The sequence below is a fragment of the Colletes latitarsis genome, unplaced genomic scaffold, assembly GCF_051014445.1.
Source record: "Colletes latitarsis isolate SP2378_abdomen unplaced genomic scaffold, iyColLati1 scaffold0007, whole genome shotgun sequence".
Taxonomy (NCBI): Eukaryota; Metazoa; Arthropoda; class Insecta; order Hymenoptera; family Colletidae; genus Colletes; species Colletes latitarsis.
The window spans coordinates 26,784,436-26,791,233 of NW_027488367.1; positions in this window are offsets into that span (position 1 = coordinate 26,784,436).

A 6,798-nucleotide genomic window follows, 5' to 3' on the forward strand; every position below is an offset into this window, starting at 1 on the left:
GAAACAGTCCATTAAACCTGGTTGCGATCAATATTTTAGAGGATAACGCATGTTAGGTCTGGGTTAGGTCTAGGATTTGCCCTCATCAGGCTCATTCTTTCGCATATTTCTTATACTTGATGGCTAGATCCTAGGCTTTTTCTGGATTGCATCACGTAGTAATGCGGTACCACACTGAAACATTCAATTAAACCTGGTCTTGATAAATATTTTAGAGGATAACGCATGTTAGGTCTGGGTTAGGTCTAGGATTTGCCCTCATCAGGCTCATACTTTCGCATATTTCTCATACCTCATGGCTAGATCCTGGGCTATTTCTGGATTGGATCACGTAGTAAAGTGGTACCACACTGAATCATTCAATGAAACCTGGTCTGGAGAAATATTTTAGAGGATAACTCATCTTTGGTCTGGGTTAGGTCTAAGATTTGCCCTCATCAGGCTCACAGTTTCGCGTTTTTCACATACTTGTTGAACGGATCCTGGGTTTTTTCTGGTTTGGATCACGTAGTAATGTGGGACCAAACTGAAACAGTCAATTAAACCTGGTTTCGACCAATATTTTAGAGAATAATTCATGTTAGGTCTAGGTTAGGTCTGGGATTTGCTCTCATCAGGCTCATTCCTTCGCATATTTCTCATACTTGATGGCTAGATCCTGGGCTTTTTCTGGATTGCATCACGTAGTAATGAAGTGCAACACTGAAACAGTCAATTAAACCTGGTTTCCATCAATATTTTAGAGGACAACGCAAGTTAGGTCTGGGATAGGTCTGGGATTTGCCCTCATCAGGCTCATACTTTCGCGTTTTTCACATACTTGTTGAACAGATCCTGGGTTTTTTCTGGTTGGGATCCCGTAGTAGTGTGGTACCACACTGAAACAGTCCATTAAACCTGGTTTCGCTCAATATTTTAGAGGATAACGCATGTTAGGTCTAGGTCAGGCCTGGGATTTTCACTCATCGGACTCATACTTTCGCATTCTTCACATACTTGTTGAACGGATCCTGGGTTTTTTCTGGTTTGGATCACGTAGTAATGTGGGACCACACTGAAACAGTCAATTAAACCTGGTTTCGACCAATATTTTAGAGAATAATTCATGTTAGGTCTAGGTTAGGTCTGGGATTTGCTCTCATCAGGCGCATACTTTCGCACACTTCACATACTTGTTGAACGGATCCTGGGTTTTTTCTGGTTTGGATCACGTAGTAGTGTGGTACCACACTGAAACAGTCCATTAACCCTGGTTTCGCTCAATATTTTAGACGATAACGCATGTTAGGTCTAGGTCAGGCCTGGGATTTTCACTCATCAGACTCATACTTTCGCATTCTTCACATACTTGCTGAACGGATCCTGGGTTTTTTCTGGTTTGGATCGCGTAGTAATGTGGTACTACACTGAAACATTCAATTAAACCTTGTCTTGATAAATATTTTACAGGATGACGCATGTTAGGTCTGGGTTACGTCTAGGATTTGCCCTCATCAGGCTCATACTTTCGCATATTTCTCATACATCAAGGCTAGATCCTGGGCTATTTCTGAATTGGATCACGTAGTAATGTGGTACCACGCTGAAACAGTCAATTAAACCTGGTTTCGATCAATATTTTAGAGGATAACGCAGGTTAGGTCTGGGATAGGTCTAGGATTTGCCCTCATCAGGCTCTTACTATCGCATATTTCTCATACGTCATGGCTAGATCCAGGGCTATTTCTGGATTGGATCACGTAGTAATGTGGTACCACGCTGAAACAGTCAATTAAACCTGGTTTCGATCAATATTTTAGAGGATAACGCAAGTTAGGTCTGGGATAGGTCTAGGATTTGCCCTCATCAGGCTCTTACTATCGCATATTTCTCATACGTCATGGCTAGATCCAGGGCTATTTCTGGATTGGATCACGTAGTAAAGTGGTACCACACTGAAACATTCAATGAAACCTGGTCTGGATAAATATTTTAGAGGATAACGCATCTTAGGTCTGGGTTAGGTCTAAGATTTGCCCTCATCAGGCTCACAGTTTCGCGTTTTTCACATACTTGTTGAACAGATCCTGGGTTTTTTCTGGTTTGGATCACGTAGTAATGTGGTACCACACTAAAACAGTCAATTAAACCTGGTTTCGATCAATATTTTAGAGGATAACGCAAGTTAGGTCTGGGTTAGGTCTAGGATTTGCCCTCATCAGGCTCATTCTTTCGCATATTTCTTATACTTGATGGCTAGATCCTAGGCTTTTTCTGGATTGCATCACGTAGTAATGCGGTACCACACTGAAACATTCAATTAAACCTGGTCTTGATAAATATTTTAGAGGATAACGCATGTTAGGTCTGGGATAGGTGTGGGATTTGCCATCATCAGGCTCATACTTTCGCAGTTTTAACATGCATGCTGACCTGATCGAGGGTTTTTCTGCTTTGGATCACGTAGTAAAGTGGTACCACACTAAAACTGTCAATTAAACCTGGTGTCGATCAATATTTTACAGGATATCGCAAGTGAGGTCTGGGATAGGTCTGTGATTTGCCCTCATCAGACTCATACTTTCGCACACTTCACATACTCGTTGATCAGATCCTGGGTTTTTTTCTGGTTTGGATCACGTAGTAGTGTGGTACCACACAGAAACAGTCCATTAAACCTGGTTGCGATCAATATTTTAGAGGATAACGCATGTTAGGTCTGGGTTAGGTCTAGGATTTGCCCTCATCAGGCTCATTCTTTCGCATATTTCTTATACTTGATGGCTAGATCCTAGGCTTTTTCTGGATTGCATCACGTAGTAATGTGGTACCACACTGAAACATTCATTTAAACCTGGTCTTGATAAATATTTTAGAGGATAACGCATGTTAGGTCTGGGTTAGGTCTAGGATTTGCCCTCATCAGGCTCATACTTTCGCATATTTCTCATACTTCATGGCTAGATCCTGGGCTATTTCTGGATTGTATCACGTAGTAATGTGGTACCACGCTGAAACATTCAATTAAACCTGGTCTTGATAAATATTTTAGAGGATAACGCAAGTTAGGTATGGGATAGGTCTGGGATTTGCCCTCATCAGACTCATACTTACGCACACTTCACATACTCGTTGAACAGATCCTGGGTTATTTTCTGCTTTGGATCACATAGTAATGTGGTACCAAACTGAAACAGTCGATTAAACCAGGTTTCGATCAATACTTTTGAGGATAACGCATGTTTGGTCTAGGTTAGGCCTGGGACTATCACTCATCAGACTCATACTTTCGCATTCTTCACATACTTGTTGAACGGATCCTGCGTTTTTTCTGGTTTGGATCACGTAGTAAAGTGGGACCACACTGAAACAGTCAATTAAACCTGGTTTCGACCAATATTTTAGAGAATAATTCATGTTAGGTCTAGGTTAGGTCTGGGATTTGCTCTCATCAGGCTCATTCTGTCGCGTATTTCTCATACTTGATGGCTAGATCCTGGGCATTTTCTGGATTGGATCACATAGTAATGTGGTACCAGACTGAAACAGTCGATTAAACCTGGTTTCGCTCAATATTTTAGATGATAACGCATGTTAGGTCTAGGCCAGGCCTGGGATTTTCACTCATCAGACTCATACTTTCGCATTCTTCACATACTTGTTGAACGGATCCTGGGTTTTTTCTGGTTTGGATCACGTAGTAATGTGGTACCACACTGAAACATTCAATTAAACCTGGTCTTGATAAATATTTTAGAGGATAACGCATGTTAGGTCTGGGTTAGGTCTAGGATTTGCCCTCATCAGGCTCATACTTTCGCATATTTCTCATACCTCATGGCTAGATCCTGGGCTATTTCTGGATTGGATCACGTAGTAAAGTGGTACCACACTGAATCATTCAATGAAACCTGGTCTGGAGAAATATTTTAGAGGATAACTCATCTTTGGTCTGGGTTAGGTCTAAGATTTGCCCTCATCAGGCTCACAGTTTCGCGTTTTTCACATACTTGTTGAACAGATCCTGGGTTTTTTCTGGTTTGGATCACGTAGTAATGTGGTACCACACTAAAACAGTCAATTAAACCTGGTTTCGATCAATATTTTGGAGGATAACGCAAGTTAGGTCTGGGATAGGTCTGGGATTTGCCCTCATCAGGCTCATACATTCGCATTCTTCACATACTTGTTGAACTGATCCTGGGTTTTTTCTGGTTTGAATCACGTAGTAATGTGGTACCACACTGAAACGGTCAATTAAACCTGGTTTCGATCAATATTTTAGAGGATAACGCAAGTTAGGTCTGGGATAGGTCTGGGATTTGCCCTCATCAGACTCATACTTTCGCACACTTCACATACTCGTTGAACAGATCCTGGGTTATTTTCTGGTTTGGATTACACAGTAATGTGGTACCACACTGAAACAGTCGATTTAACCAGGTTTCGATCAATATTTTTGAGGATAACGCATGTTAGGTCTAGGTTAGGCCTGGGATTTTCACTCATCAGACTCATACTTTCGCATTCTTCACATACTTGTTGAACGGATCCTGGGTTTTTTCTGGTTTGGATCACGTAGTAATGTGGGTCCACACTGAAACAATCAATTAAACCTGGTCTTGATAAATATTTTAGAGGATGACGCATGTTAGGTCTGGGATAGGTCTGGGATTTGCCCTCATCAGACTCATTCTTTCGCATATTTCTCATACTTGATGGCTATATCCTGGGCTTTTTCTGGACTGCATCACGTAGTAATGAAGTACAACACTGAAATAGTCAATTAAACCTGGTTTCCATCAATATCTTAGAGGACAACGCAAGTTAGGTCTGGCATAGGACTGGGATTCACCCTCATCAGGCTCATACTTTCGCGTTTTTCACATATTTGTTGAACAGATCCTGGGTTTTTTCTGGTTTGTATCACGTAGTAATGAAGTACAACACTGAAACAGTCAATTAAGCCTGGTTTCCATCAATATTTTAGAGGACAACGCAAGTTAGGTCTGGCATAGTTCTGGGATTCGCCCTCATCAGGCTCATACTTTCGCGTTTTTCACATACTTGTTGAACGGATCCTGGGTTTTTTCTGGTTTGGATCACGTAGTAATGTGGCACCACACTGAAACATTCAATTAAACCTGGTCTTCATAAATATTTTAGGGGATAACGCATGTTAGGTCTGGGTTACGTCTAGGATTTGCCCTCATCAGGCTCATATTTTCGCATATTTCTCATACTTCATGGCTAGATCCTGGGCTGTTTCTGCATTGTATCACGTAGTAATGTGGTACCACGCTGAAACAGTCAATTAAACCTGGTTTCGATCAATATTTTAGAGGATAACGCAAGTAAGGTCTGGTATAGGTCTAGGATTTGCCCTCATCAGGCTCTTACTATCGCATATTTCTCATACTTCATGGCTAGATCCTGGGCTATTTCTGGTTTGGATCACGTAGTAAAGTGGTACCATACTGAAACATTCAATGAAACCTGGTCTGGATAAATATTTTAGAGGATAACGCATCTTAGGTCTGGGTTAGGTCTAAGATTTGCCCTCATCAGGCTCACAGTTTCGCGTTTTTCACATACTTGTTGAACAGATCCTGGGTTTTTTCCGGTTTGGATCACGTAACAATGTGGTACCACACTGAAACAGTCAATGAAACCTGGTTTCCATCTATATTTTAGAGGATAACGCATATAAGGTCTAGGTTAGGTCTGGGATTTGCTCTCATCAGGTTCATTCTTTCGCACACTTCACATACTGGTTGAACAGATCCTGGGTTTTTTCTGGTTTGGATCACGTAGTAATGTGGCACCACACTGAAACGGTCAATTAAACCTGGTTTCGATCAATATTTTAGAGGATAACGCAAGTTAGGTCTGGGATAGGTCTGGGATTTGCCCTCATCAGGCTCATACATTCGCATTCTTCACATACTTGTTGAACTGATCCTGGGTTTTTTCTGGTTTGAATCACGTAGTAATGTGGTACCACACTGAAACGGTCAATTAAACCTGGTTTCGATCAATATTTTAGAGGATAACGCAAGTTAGGTCTGGGATAGGTCTGGGATTTGACCTCATCAGACTCATACTTGCGCACACTTCACATACTCGTTGAACAGATCCTGGGTTATTTTCTGGTTTGGATCACATAGTAATGTGGTACCACACTGAAACAGTCGATTAAACCTGGTTTCCATCAATATTTTAGAGGATAACGCATGTCAGGTCTAGGTTAGCCCTGGGAATTTCACTCATCAGACTCATACTTTCGCATTCTTCACATACTTGTTGAACTGATCCTGGGTTTTTTCTGGTTTGGATCACGTAGCAATGTGGTACCACACTGAAACAGTCGATTAAACCTGGTTTCGATCAATATTTTAGAGTATAACGCATGTTAGGTCTATGTTAGCCCTGGGATTCTCACTCATCAGACTCATACTTTCGCATTCTTCACATACTTGTTGAACTGATCCTGGGTTTTTTCTGGTTTGGATCACGTAGTAATGTGGTACCGCACTGAAACAGTCGATTAAACCTGGTTTCGATCAATATTTTAGAGGATAACGCAAGTCAGGTCTGGGATAGGTCTGGGATTTGACCTCATCAGACTCATACTTTCGCACACTTCACATACTCCTTGAACAGATCCTGGGTTATTTTCTGGTTTGGATCACATAGTAATGTGGTACCACACTGAAACAGTCGATTAAACCGGGTTTCGATCAATATTTTAGAGGATAACGCATGTTAGGTCTAGGTTAGGCCTGGGATTTTCACTCATCAGACTCATACTATCGCATT